The 12,273-nt window shown below is 50.2% G+C and overlaps 1 protein-coding gene across 3 annotated transcripts in view; it reads left to right on the top strand.

Moving 5' to 3' along the window:
- RAP1GAP2 (RAP1 GTPase activating protein 2) overlaps positions 1 to 12,273 on the top strand; it is a 373,682-nt gene that overhangs the window by 27,701 nt on the left and 333,708 nt on the right. The window contains exon 1 of one of the 3 annotated variants that reach the window (XM_025179236.2): positions 5,635 to 5,770. The exons of the other annotated variants lie outside the window; for them this stretch is intronic. The gene's annotated coding sequence lies outside the window, so the exon portion shown is untranslated. Of the gene's footprint in view, positions 1 to 5,634; positions 5,771 to 12,273 lie in introns of those variants that run through there. 3 annotated transcript variants of the gene reach the window in all.

The following is a 12,273-nucleotide window of genomic DNA, read 5'->3' on the forward strand; positions in this document are numbered from 1 at the left end:
GCATGTCAGGCTGTCACACCGATCATGGGCCGCAGTAATAATACCAGAGACTCTCTGTTGCCATCGCTTTCTTTGCACGGTGACAGCTGACACAGGCCTGACAGGAGGCTGTGCAAGTTGTCAGAAGGATGCTTTAGGACAGGGATTGGGAACCTTGTTAGGGTCAGGGGTCGCATGCTGACCCACAGAAAAATCAGTCAGGGGCTGCACACAAGTGAGAAGCAAAAAAACAAAAACAAACCAACAACCCTCAACCCTCCCTGTAGGAGGACACAAGGGGTGGGGTGGGGCTGGAAAACCAGTGCAGGCTCCCCAATGCTGGTGGGGAGCCCCAAGCCTCAGGGGCTGGATCCAGGCAAACTGGGGGACACATCCGGCCCCTGGGCCTTAAATTCCCCTCCCCTGCTTTAGTGCGTCCATATAAATTCTCGTAATGGTCTTACTTGTGGAAGGCCGTCTTGGCCATTGGGTGACAAGAATGTGGCTATTGTTGCTTCTGGGATTTTTCATACCACCTGGTTATAGAAAGGGTTCAAATTCTGCCGCTTGTGCTGAAACGTTGGACCGTATCTTCAGCCCATGTCCATTGGCACAGTGCCACTGACTTTGGGGGCTCTACACCAGTTTACCTCCCCCGAGGATCTGGCCCATGACACCTAAAGGCAGTGCTCCTAGGAAGCGTTGCATCACGCTCCAGCCCAGGGCAATACGTTTTGATGGGGGGGCCCACTCCAAAAATGTGGTAAGTGGTCAAGGGCTGCCCTCGTCTGTGTAAATGGAAGGGGTGCAAGGTCTGGGAGGGAGGGTGGGTGCAGAAGGGAGTTCGGGGTAGAGGATTGGGGTGGTGGAGGCGGCGTGGCATCTGGGAGAGATTTGTGTGAAGGAGGGGTTGTGCCCTGGGGAAGAGGATCAGGGTACAGGAGGAGGTGCAGGGTCGGGGACGGGGATAGGTACAGGAAAGGACTCTGACCTGGAGGAGGAATGTAGGAGGGGGTGCAAGGCCTGGGAGGGAGTTGTGACCAGGAACAGGGGTGCAGAGATGGGTTATGACCTAGGGCGGGGAGTTGGGCGAGAGAGAGGGCAGGGTGCCAGGTGCAGGCTCTGGCTGGGAGGTGCGAGGATTGTGCTGGGGGCAGGGCAGCATGCAGAGACTTCCACCCCCACCTGGTAAGGGGCACAGGGATGCACATGGCTCCAGCAGCCAGACACAGCAGACCGGAAGGCTGTCCTGTGGTCCATGGGCCATTGCTAGAGCTAGTCTGTATTTTGCTTGCCCCTGCTCCAGCCTGTCAGAGAGGTCTTCTGGGAAGAGATGGCTTTTGAAGTGTCAGGATGCAGCATCACCGCTAGTGACAAGAGTAGAGACTTTGCAGATTCTAAGTTTGGCTGGTGCACCCAACATCTCTGAAAATAAGCTAATGGAAACGAAATCAATACACCACATTGACGCTAGCGTGTGTGAAACTTTTACCAACCCAGGAGGCTTTCAAAAGCAATTAAGGCCAGCAAACTCCCCATGTTATCTGAATTTCATGCACAAATACGCCTTTATGCTCTCCTGTGTTTGCAGCCTGTTCATCATTTGGACAGGATCCGGCGTGTTCTCAGAATGATCAAGTTCCTGGGATGTTAAGGCAAGGCTAGAACAAGGGGAAGAGAAAAGGAGACAAATTACATTACGTATCCCAACCCATTGGCTGCGGATCGCTGTTCCCGACCAAAGGGATCTGTGGGAAGCCATATTCTGGTCCGTGCCGCTTTCCAGCGCCTCCAGCTCAGAGGCGTGGAAACAAAATAAAGTGAAACCCACCTTACGTGACCAGTCAAAAGACCAGCTGTTGCTTATAGGAGTCTCTAACAAAGGCAGAACAGAGTTAGCCGCCACAGAATTGGCGATGCCAAGCTTTTCTCCTCAGATAGAAGGTTGCCTTGTACACTCACATTTCAGCCTGACTCTGCTCTCAAACTGATCTAAATCAGTTATAGCCCTGTTAAGTGACTGGGTCTTCCCAGAATAAAGCTGGCACAAGAGGAGAGTTAGAACTGTATTTTCCCACCTCCCTGCTGTTTACAGTGTTGCTAGCCATGCATGGTCTATTTAATTTCTAAGCTCGGGGGGACTCTTCTGTTCTATGTTTGTCCAGGTTCTAGGTGAATGAGGCTTCCTTCCAGGTTGAGGGTGTGACGTAGTGTTGGTACCTTGCTGGTTACTAGACTGGGGCTGTGGGTAACCCCCACTGGCTGCTGTCTGTAGCATGGCCCAGCAGGACAGGGAATGAGTCATTATGCAAGGGGCTCCCAACCTGTCTGACCAGTTACCTCCCAGGGAGAGAAACAAAGGAAGGAGGGGAGGCCAGCCCCTGGTTGGCGGGCAGGGCTGGAAGGGACTTTTTAGTTTCTGTCTGGTATCATGGAGGAATCAGCCTAAGCAACGGACTGGGATTTAGGGGCCCAGTTCCCCCCATCTCAGGGGGGGCTGAGGCATCCTAGCTCTGCCCTGTAACCAGATTACATCTGTGCTGTGCCGTATCCTGGAGAAGCAATAAACCCCTCTATTCTACTGGCTGGCGGAGTCTGTTCATGCCACTACGGGGGTGCCAGAGGCGGGGGAACTCCGACACTCCACCACAGAGGGGTCTTGGGATGCTACAAGAATATAAATAAGCATAGGCAGACTAGCTGAATATATTGCCCACTACTGTTAGATGGAAAAGTTGGCATAGGCCTGGTTTTTCCGGTGCCTTGTGCCCATGAGTTTACTTTCACCTGACGCTGTGGATATAAAAAGCTGCCAGCTGCATCGGTGAGTAATGGGAGTATTCGGTTTAGGCTACTTTTCACACCTGGAAATAACTATTCAGGGCGCACAGCTGGACACAATCACTGGAACAAAAGGAATAACTGGAAAAATATGGAAGATGATCTAGGAACAGCGCTCTTTTAGCTCACCAGCTCTGCGGAGATCCTGTTTGCCTTGCAAATCCTGAATATTCAATAGTGATAGAAATGTAGCCGTGTTAGTCTGGTGTAGCTGAAACAAAATACAGGACTATGTAGCACTTTAAAGACTAAGGTGGGTCTGGCCCACGAAAGCTCATCATCTAATAAACCATCTTGTTAGTCTTTAAAGTGCTACATAGTCCTGAATATTCAAGTACAGGTTGAAACTCTCTAAAGCAGGATTCTCTGGTCCAGCATGGAAGCTGCAAGACCCTAGAGTACCAGTGGAGGGCCAGCAGTAAGAATCCCTGCAAGGCTGGCAGGGCAATGGGCTGTCTGCACGGATCTGACAGCGGGGTCGCCCAGTGCATGGCAGTGGGACTGCCCAGCGGGGTAGGGATACCTGGCATGTGGCTGCCCAGGTGGTGCATACAGCTGCCTGGCACCCCAGTGCCGGGCTGCCCAGCAGAGCCACAGTAGTGATGACTGCCCAGCGGATCAGGAGGAGGTGTGGAGCTGTGTGGGAGGCCAGCGTCCAGGCGAGAGGGGCCGGTGGAAGGGATCCAATAATGACCTTCCCTGGTTCAGCAAAATCCCTCATCTGGGACCAGTCAGGGATAATATTTGTTATTAGTTTATTGTCCTAGTGGCCTATCTTGTTCTAGGTTGGGGTGGGCAACAAGTGGTCCATGAGCTGGACACGGTTCACCAGGGTGGGCTGCTGGTGCTTTATTTACTGTGCATCCGGCGGTCCTGCTCTTGCAGCTCCCGTTGGCTGCGTATCACTTTTCTCAGCCAATGGAAGCTGTGAAAAGCCTTGTCCCAGTCTGCACCACTTCCCGCAGCTCCCATTGGCCAGGAATGGTGATCTGTGACCAATGGGAGCTGCAAGCAATCGCACCTGCCGACGTGCAAGTGAATAGCGTGCTGGAGGCCCTCCGGGGCTAACTCTGGTGAATTGCCTCTGGCTTGTTGCCCACCCATGTTTTGGGTTATTGAGACACTCAGGGAAGCTGGAAGCCACACTGGGTAAGCCCCCCGCACTGTGCTTCCGGAAGGGGTGGAGCCTCAGGCAGAAGAGGTGGGGCTGAGAGCAGCTGGCCCTCAGTGCCTCCCGGCCCATGGTGCCCCCTCTCAATGCTGCCTAGAGTGTGCTGTGCGTTGACCCCTCCTTAAAGTCACTGGGAGCGTGTTGCTTGGCACCCCGGCGGCAATATGGCGCCAGGTGGTGCCACTGGTGTGGCACCTGCCGAGCCCTGGGCCCCTTTGAATCATGGGCCCGGGGTTCTTGCCCTCTCTCCTCCCCCTCCCCCCGACACTTTTGGCAGGCCTGGGGTCACTGGATAAAACCAAGTTTGTTTCTTTTTTTAAATTGTTAATTTCTTGCTTCCCTTACGTAGTCTGTGTCTGTTTCGTGCACCTTGGCCTGTTCCTTTACTCATTGCTATCTCTAGGCATGCTGTGTTTTCAGAGAGAGATGTACAACGAACCTGAAACCAATGCAACCACAGAAAGAAATGACGTAGAATCACATGACAAATGCCATCGTCTGAACGGTTTTACAGTCACACCGGCACATATCGCACAGCTCTCAAAGATTGGGTCCGATTGTCAGTTGATCAGAATCTTATTTATAAAAGCCTTGAAATACATTACATGTGAAAGAAAAGGGTCAAGTGAAGGGATACATTTGGCGGAGGAATTAGGAATGAAAGACAAAAGCTTTTGATCATTTCAGCTGGGACCCATGGCAGACGTGGTAGGAACTAGTTATCCTGCACCTGGTCGGGACCCGGTGAAATAGATTATAGAATTGGGGACTCACTCCAGTTCCTAGTGGGCAGATGTCTGAGGCCAAGTCTATACGGGGGAGGGGGGGGGAGAAATTTGATTTAAGATATGCAACTCCAGCTACAAGAATAGCGTCGCTGGAGTCAACGTGTACCTTACATCAAATATTTCTGGCGAAATTCTCCCGTCAACTTCCTCTACTCCGTGGAGTACCAGGATTGATGGAGGAGCCATCAGCGTTCGATTTAGCAGGTCCTTACTAGACTGAGGAATCTGGTCATGATCCACATCTCCCTTCATTTCAATCAGAATGTCACATCTCTGCAAGGGGGCATGTGCAAAATGTGCGTGTCTGCTTTAGCATTTAACAAGAAGGTTTTGTTTGTCTGTTTTATATAAAGGACCGAGGAGTCTCTCCTTTCCAGAGGAAAACAAAAAGATGGAATAGGCCAGGACCTCTGCTTTTGCACACTGGTATTACTCCATTAATGGCAACACCAATTTACACCAGCTCAGGATCTGGCCCAAATATTCAGTTCCCCATCTTTTTCCCCTCTAGACATCAGTAACAAAGTCTCAGATTCTCAGCCAGCTACCAGCACCAACGTTTATTCCGTTTTTTCTAAATCCTGGCTGAATCCACACTGGTGGAATAGAGGGGATCGGTACAGACGAATTTAAAAAAAAAATCTTTGCATCCAACAACTGTCACCCCAGTGCAGTCAAAACACTTAAAAACAACTCTTTGTTTCCTTTAAAAAGCACAGAAGGAGAGCTGCGATAAACAGCAAACGAGAGCTGTTAAAGCCCCCTTGTGGCAGTGAATATTGTTGGTATTTTGCCAAAAGCCCGTGGAGTATTAAAACAGCAGGTTAGCAAAGCCAGACACATAATCTACTAAAATCAACAATGCAATAGCTGCAGCTCCACGTCAGGAGTTACCGTGTGGCTGGTGCAATTACATTTCTCTGCATTTATTTAGCCTGGATGATAATAGTAAGTGTAGATTTTGCGTAGAGAGAACAGCAAGGAAATCAAGGTAAGATACCATTTGAGTCTTGCTAAATTTGAACGGTAGTCACAATGCAGAGCAGCATTTGAGGAGCATGTGGCTAGCCCATATGTGAAATAGAAAATGTATACACAGCGGCTTTTAATGGAAAAATGTGTATTTTTACTGTAAAAAAACCATAATTGTTCTTGTCTCTCTACTGTATGTTTGCATGCATATAAATTAAGACACGGCTGGAAGAGCTATTGTTTCAATGTCTTGCCAATATCAATTTGTGTGTCTGTGTGAAGGTGACAGTTGAAAATGAAGGCTTTATGCCTTAGATGTGTTTGGACACCCAGAAAAATATCCTTCTGGACTCGGCTGTCTGATGGGTATGTAGGTGACCGTCGCATGCCACATTTATTGGGAACAGCCGATGATTCTCAGGCTGAGGTGGAAATTTGAAAATTCAAGGGAGGCAACTTCCAAAGGTCTTGTCAGTGCTCTGCTCGGATATGTCAACGGGGGAATTCTTGATCGCTGGTGCTCTTTTCAAATGGCTTTTTTTTTTTTTTTGGTACTAGAATTGTGCAGGGGGACATTCTGCCTGCAGAAAAACACCACCGCTGCGCACATGCATCTCTAAGTACTGTGTGCTTGACGTGAATAGGACAATGGAGAAGCCTTTTCTGAATCTCTCTCTCCACGGTCACAGCAGAATGATTTCAGTGGAGACCGTCTGCCCCTTTGTTGTGTTTGCGGCAGATCTCTAGCTTATCTGGAGAAGCCAGGGCATAAAGCATGCTCAGACAGCATGTATAGTGCACAGCCTTGCCCTGGTCAATCGCCTCTCTGTGGGCACGGTACAAGCAACAAACCCTGTTCACGAGCTATCCCACCGCAGTGATAAGGGACTGTGGGTTAGTCATTTGCACCCCAGGGGGAAACAGGAATGAGATTTTTATCTTCTATCCTGATTTTGTGTATTCCAGGCACTGCCAGTTTTATTGGAGACCCTTGGTAGAGTATTGCAAGGGGCATACTGTCTGCCCAGCTGGCACATTCTGTTCAGGACTGGAAACCTGCCAGTGATTCTAAATTCAGACTCATCAAGAAGGGGGATCCAGACAGCACAACTCCGTTCTTGCATGTAGCAGGTTTAACAAATCTCTTCCTTCCTTTACAATAGATGCCTCATAAGGGGTAGCTTATGGTAAGCCAGTGAATAAATATGCTCTGCTTTTATATCCGATAGATTCCGCACTCTCTTTGTGCTTTATTGCTAAAGCTATTTGCATGAAAATCGGCTGGGTCGTGGCTTTTTTTTTTAGTCCATCTGCTTTGGCCACCTGTTCTGCACCTGAAGTCAGAATGACCTGTGTATCACTATTGACTGTGATGGAAACGGGTTTGTTTCATTATCCGGAGGAGCTAGAGATTAGCCAAAACCAGGTCCATGAAGCTGAACCCCTTCCAATTTTATGTGGGGAACAGATCCAAGCCTACCCATGGAAAGGGCTGTTATTTTCTGGTCCTGCTTTGCTGATAGCTGAAACCTCATAAGAACATTCAAGCTCTTGGGAGAGAGGCTGATTTACTGAGAGCTTTGACCTCCTGGTCTGAAATCTTGCATGTATGTGATGTAGATAGACACCAGTGAAAAATCAACGAGAGGCCCTGATTTGGCCTTTAATCAGAACTCGGAACCCTGTTTAAACCTAACGGTGATCCCGAACATCCCTCGCCCAGACCCTTCTGGCCATTTGCTGCCCTTGGTTAAATGGTGCAAAGCATGGCTCTTCTCCCATGAGAAGACACAGCTCTTAGGGCAACCATGCAAGACGACCGTTAAGTGGGGATTGGGGTACTGGGGATTGGGTTGCAGGGGAATGGTCACATGGCAAGGGAAGGCGGCAAGACCGGCCCTTTTTGCTCCATCCGTTATCTCCTATAAAGTGCAGACAAACATGCTCTGCAAGTTAACGTAAGAACGGCTATATTGGGTCAGACCAATGGTCCAGTGGTTCCTCTAGCTCGGGGGAGGGGGGCAGGCACTAATTTTTGTTCAGGGGCCACTCTGAGATTTTGCAAGTGGGCTGCACTTCTCTATGGAGGGGGTGCAGGGTTTGGGATGGAGGATGGGCACAGAAGGGAGCTTGGGCTAAGGGACTGGGGTGCAGGAGACAGTGTGGGGTCTGAGATGGATTTTAGGTGAAGTAGGGGGTTGTGACCTGGGGCTGGGGATTGGGGTGCAGAGTCTGGGGAGGCTCTAGGGGTACAGGAGTGAATTTTGACCTGGGGTGAGGGGTATAGCAGGGGGTCCAAGGTCTGGGATGGAATTGACCTTGGGTGGGATGTGTGTGCCAAGGACTTGAGTGATGAGCTGGGGCAGGGAGTTGGGAAGTGGGAGGGGCTGAGGTGCTGGAGGCAGGCTCTGGCTGGGAGTCACTTACCTTAGGTGGCTCCCTGCCAGCAGTCCAACAGGGTCCCTGAGGCAGGCTCTCTCCTGCAGCAGCCCCAGGCACATGGGTTCCCTCCATGTGCCTCTCAGGGCCGCGTGTCCCTAGGGGGTGAGAGACTTCACACATACTCCCCAACCCCCAGGCCAACCATATAGCTGGGAGTGGGGGCTGGGGGCAGAGCAGTGCGTGAACTCCCTCACATCCCACCAGGGGCACGCGGTGCCGAGAGGGAACTGCCAGTTGGTCTGAACAGCTGGTGGCTCCCTCTATGTGCTGTGCACCCCTCGCGGGTGGTGGTGGGGGGAAGGAGACTTCGCATGCTCCCCTGCCCCCAGGCCAATCATCACAGCCGGGGATCGGGGAATGCGCAAACTCTCTCGCCCCCACTTCCCCTGCCAGGGCGGGCCACGGGATAGAAGAAATGGCTTTGCTGGCTGGATCTGGTCTGCGGGCCATATCATATCCACCCCTGCTCTATCTACAGTGGCCAGTGCCAGATGCTTCAGAGGAAATAGCCAGAACAGGGCAATGATCTAGGTTCCTTGTTGTCCAGCCTCCGCAGTGGAGTAATTACTGCTGCTCCAAGCAGCAGCAGCGCAGGGATCACAGAAAAGGATGGAATAGTCCTGAACGACAGGTAGCCATGGTGATGGCAACATTGGGGGTGTTGTGTTATATTGTTTCCATGTGGTGGTAGCAGTCTGTTTGCCTGCTGGAGAGTGGGGATGGTGGGTGGGGTGGAGGCAGCTACCCGCCGGGGATGCACTAGGTGTGGATGTGTATTGTACACTGGATCATCTGGTGGTTGTGTGGGAATATGTGTGCCTAGGGGTGCGTGTGTGTGTGTGTGTGTGTGTGCTGCAGTCTGGGCCTTCTGGAAATGCAGTATGTGTTTGGGTGTGCACACGCACTGCTCTTTCAAGTGCTGTTAGAGTTTCACTAGGTGCTCCCAGTTATAAAGAGGGGTAGGAAGGAAATACAGAAAACCTGGAATGGATTAACGGAGTCTCTCTGAAGAGTGTGGTGCTCGAGGAAATTTCCGCTGCTCTGTATTCACTGTTAAAGTGATGGGATTCGAATGTGGTTAGCGCTAGGGCTGTAAAATGCCAAATGGCCCAGCACTTACAAATGGGTTCCAATTAATAATGGCTAAAGAATACATTGAACGAAAGATTGGAAGGCTGTGAAATTTCTTGATCTATTGTCTTTTAACATCAGGTAAAACTCTTGACCCTATAGAGAGCAGAGCCATTGAATTGCACGGATATGGTATTGTGGTGTACCTCATTTAAGGATAGTTATGTCATGGTCCATGGCTCAGTCCCTTTAAGAGGAGGCATCCTGGGATATGTAATTCCCTAAGGGTATGTCTACACTACCACCCTAGTTCGAACTAGGGTGGTTAATGTAGTCATTCGAAATTGCAAATGAAGCCCGGGATTTAAATATCCCGGGCTTCATTTGCATCTTGCCAGGCGCCGCCATTTTTAAATCCCCGTTAGTGCGGACTCTGTGCCCGTGGCTACATGTGGCACGGAGTAGGTAGTTCGAATTAGGCTTTCTAATTCGAACTACCGGTACACCTCGTTCCACGAATTAGCCTAATTCGAACTACCTACTCCGTGCCGCGTGTAGCCGCGGGCACAGAGTCCGCACTAACGGGGATTTAAAAATGGCGGTGCCCGGCAAGATGCAAATGAAGCCCGGGATATTTAAATCCTGGGCTTCATTTGCAACTTCGAATGACTACATTAACCACCCTAGTTCGAACTAGGGTGGTAGTGTAGACATACTCTGAGGAATCTGAGGAATTGGGAGGGGAGGAAAATATCAGGTGACAATCATGTGACCAGCCGCACTATATAAAGGAAGCCTGTTGCTCAGAAAAGCACAGAGGGGTGCAGAAGTTTGCTGGGGATGGAATCTTAGTTGACAGACCCTCAGGGAGCAAGTAAAACTTGAGATAAACCTTAGCTGTGAAGGGCTATATAGGGCTGTGAAGAGAAGGGTGAGGGTGTGTAAGGACTTTGGGAAGGGCAGAAAGAACTAGAGAATTTGGGGAAGGGGACTAGAAGACTTGGTATCAGTGAAGCTTACTCTCTGTTCATAAACCAAACCTCAGAAGAGGAGCAGTAATTCAAAAGTGCTTGCAGTGGGTGTTTTTCTTGATGGGTATGAAAATCAAGGTGATGTATCACCTGAGGGCAGAGGAGGTGAGTTGCTATTCAGGTATGTAGCTACCCACATTCATCTCCACGTCAGGTGAATTTTCCCCTTGGTGCAATAGTCTCAAACAAAATCCTCTGATACAAGGGCAGCGCATGGCGCATTCAGGAGAGACTGGCTCCCCGTATCTCTTAAATCTTCTGAGTAACCAAATTAAAGTCTAGACTGTGCCAAGTACCCGGGAATCTCTTCCTGCCATCATTGCTTGATGGAAAAAAGTGCGGTGCTGAATATATTCAGGACAGCCATTTCAGCTCCTGATACTTAAAAAGACCCAGTCTAATAATAATGGTCTATAACCTTTGTTATATTTTTAATCACTCTCCAAATAGTCATAATCTGCAAGGCTGGACTTAGTTCGAAACTTTCTCAGAATTGGGGAGTGATTGGAGCTGGGGGTTAGGTTAGGGCTCCAACCTAACCATCTCTTATGTAGACCAAACACTGATCAATCAAAAACATTTTTTGTTAAGTAACAACGGAATCATTGGAAACTGCTCAGTTAACACCTCCAATTGCTGTGCTGTCTGTTATACAGGTACCCAGAGGCACCAGCATTGCTGGGTGTCTGAAAGACTCTTGACTACCATGTAGCAAGCAGCTATTTGAGAGTAAATCATTGTATGGTCTGTGAAGTAAGAGAACTAGTAATGGGGCACCTGGCGCTTGATATAAAGAGAGAAGGACTCTATGATGTTGCTTTTGCCCTACAGTGGCATGGAAAGGATTAATAGGGCCCTAGGTAGGCTGTGCAGGAATCAGTCAATAGGAGACAGGCTGCAAGGAACAGCCAATCAGGTCCCACTAGGACAGGGGTGGGCAATAATTTTCGCAGAGAGGCCACTTAATTAGTTTTGGTACAAGATCACGGGTAGGCTCCTCCCCCAGAAGAGGTGCAGCCTGGGGAGGAAGGAGCAGGGCCGGGAACTAGCCTCCTCCCAAAGTTGTCTGGTGCTGGAGTCTTTGAAGTAAAAACAGAGCAAAGGGTTCCTGGCTCCCAGCCCCACCACTGCTGTGTTGCCTGGCAGGTGCCTGGGTTGCTGCAGCTATTTAAAAGGCTTGTGGCTCTGGCCCTGCTGGGGTAGTGCCACAACTGGGAGCTGGAAGCTGTTTCAAGAGGATCCTGCTGCCTGAGCCACCAACTGTACCTTCAGTGGCACAGGCAGCAGGATATACATAGAAAGCAACCAGATGCAGTCTATGGGCTGGAACAAAGTGTTAGGCAGGACAGATCTGGCCCCTGGGCCACATCTTGCCCAGCCCTGCACTAGGATTATATGAAAAAGGCTGTAGGGCAGAGCACAGTCAGTTACTCCCTTGAGCTCAAGGAGGGAGAACCCTAGACAGATCAGTGCTGCTAACAGAGACCAGGGGAGCTAGAGAAGAGCTCCTGGCTGGCTGCTGGGATTTGGAGGCGGAGGCCTTGAGATAGAGGCAAAGAAGATGCTGGAGAAGTGTCGGGACAGTTGGATTGCAGCACTCGGCCCAGAAGGGGGGAGCACAGATTGTGACACAGCCAGAGGGCTCTATCATGAAGCGAATGCTGCATTTCTTCAAGTGACGTGGGTCTGCGAGCAGAAGTGATGGTGGGCAAGACACCTCCAGGAGTGGGTATACTGACCTATGGAGCTAATCCCCAAGATGACCAGTAGGAGTCACCAGCGTGCTGAGCGGTGCCTCATCACAGACCCCAACTCCCAATACGTACAGTTGGGCAAATGGAGCTCCTAAATTCATGGCCTGACTTTAAAAATGCTGCATGCCCCTCCACCTCAAAGGGAGCTGCTTGTTCTCAGTGCTTCAGAAAAACCAGGTCTTTGACCTCGGTGCCTGGTTTGGCTCTTCTACGTGTGAAATGTT

Source organism: Pelodiscus sinensis, chromosome 21 (assembly GCF_049634645.1).
Source record: "Pelodiscus sinensis isolate JC-2024 chromosome 21, ASM4963464v1, whole genome shotgun sequence".
NCBI classification, from domain to species: domain Eukaryota; kingdom Metazoa; phylum Chordata; order Testudines; family Trionychidae; genus Pelodiscus; species Pelodiscus sinensis.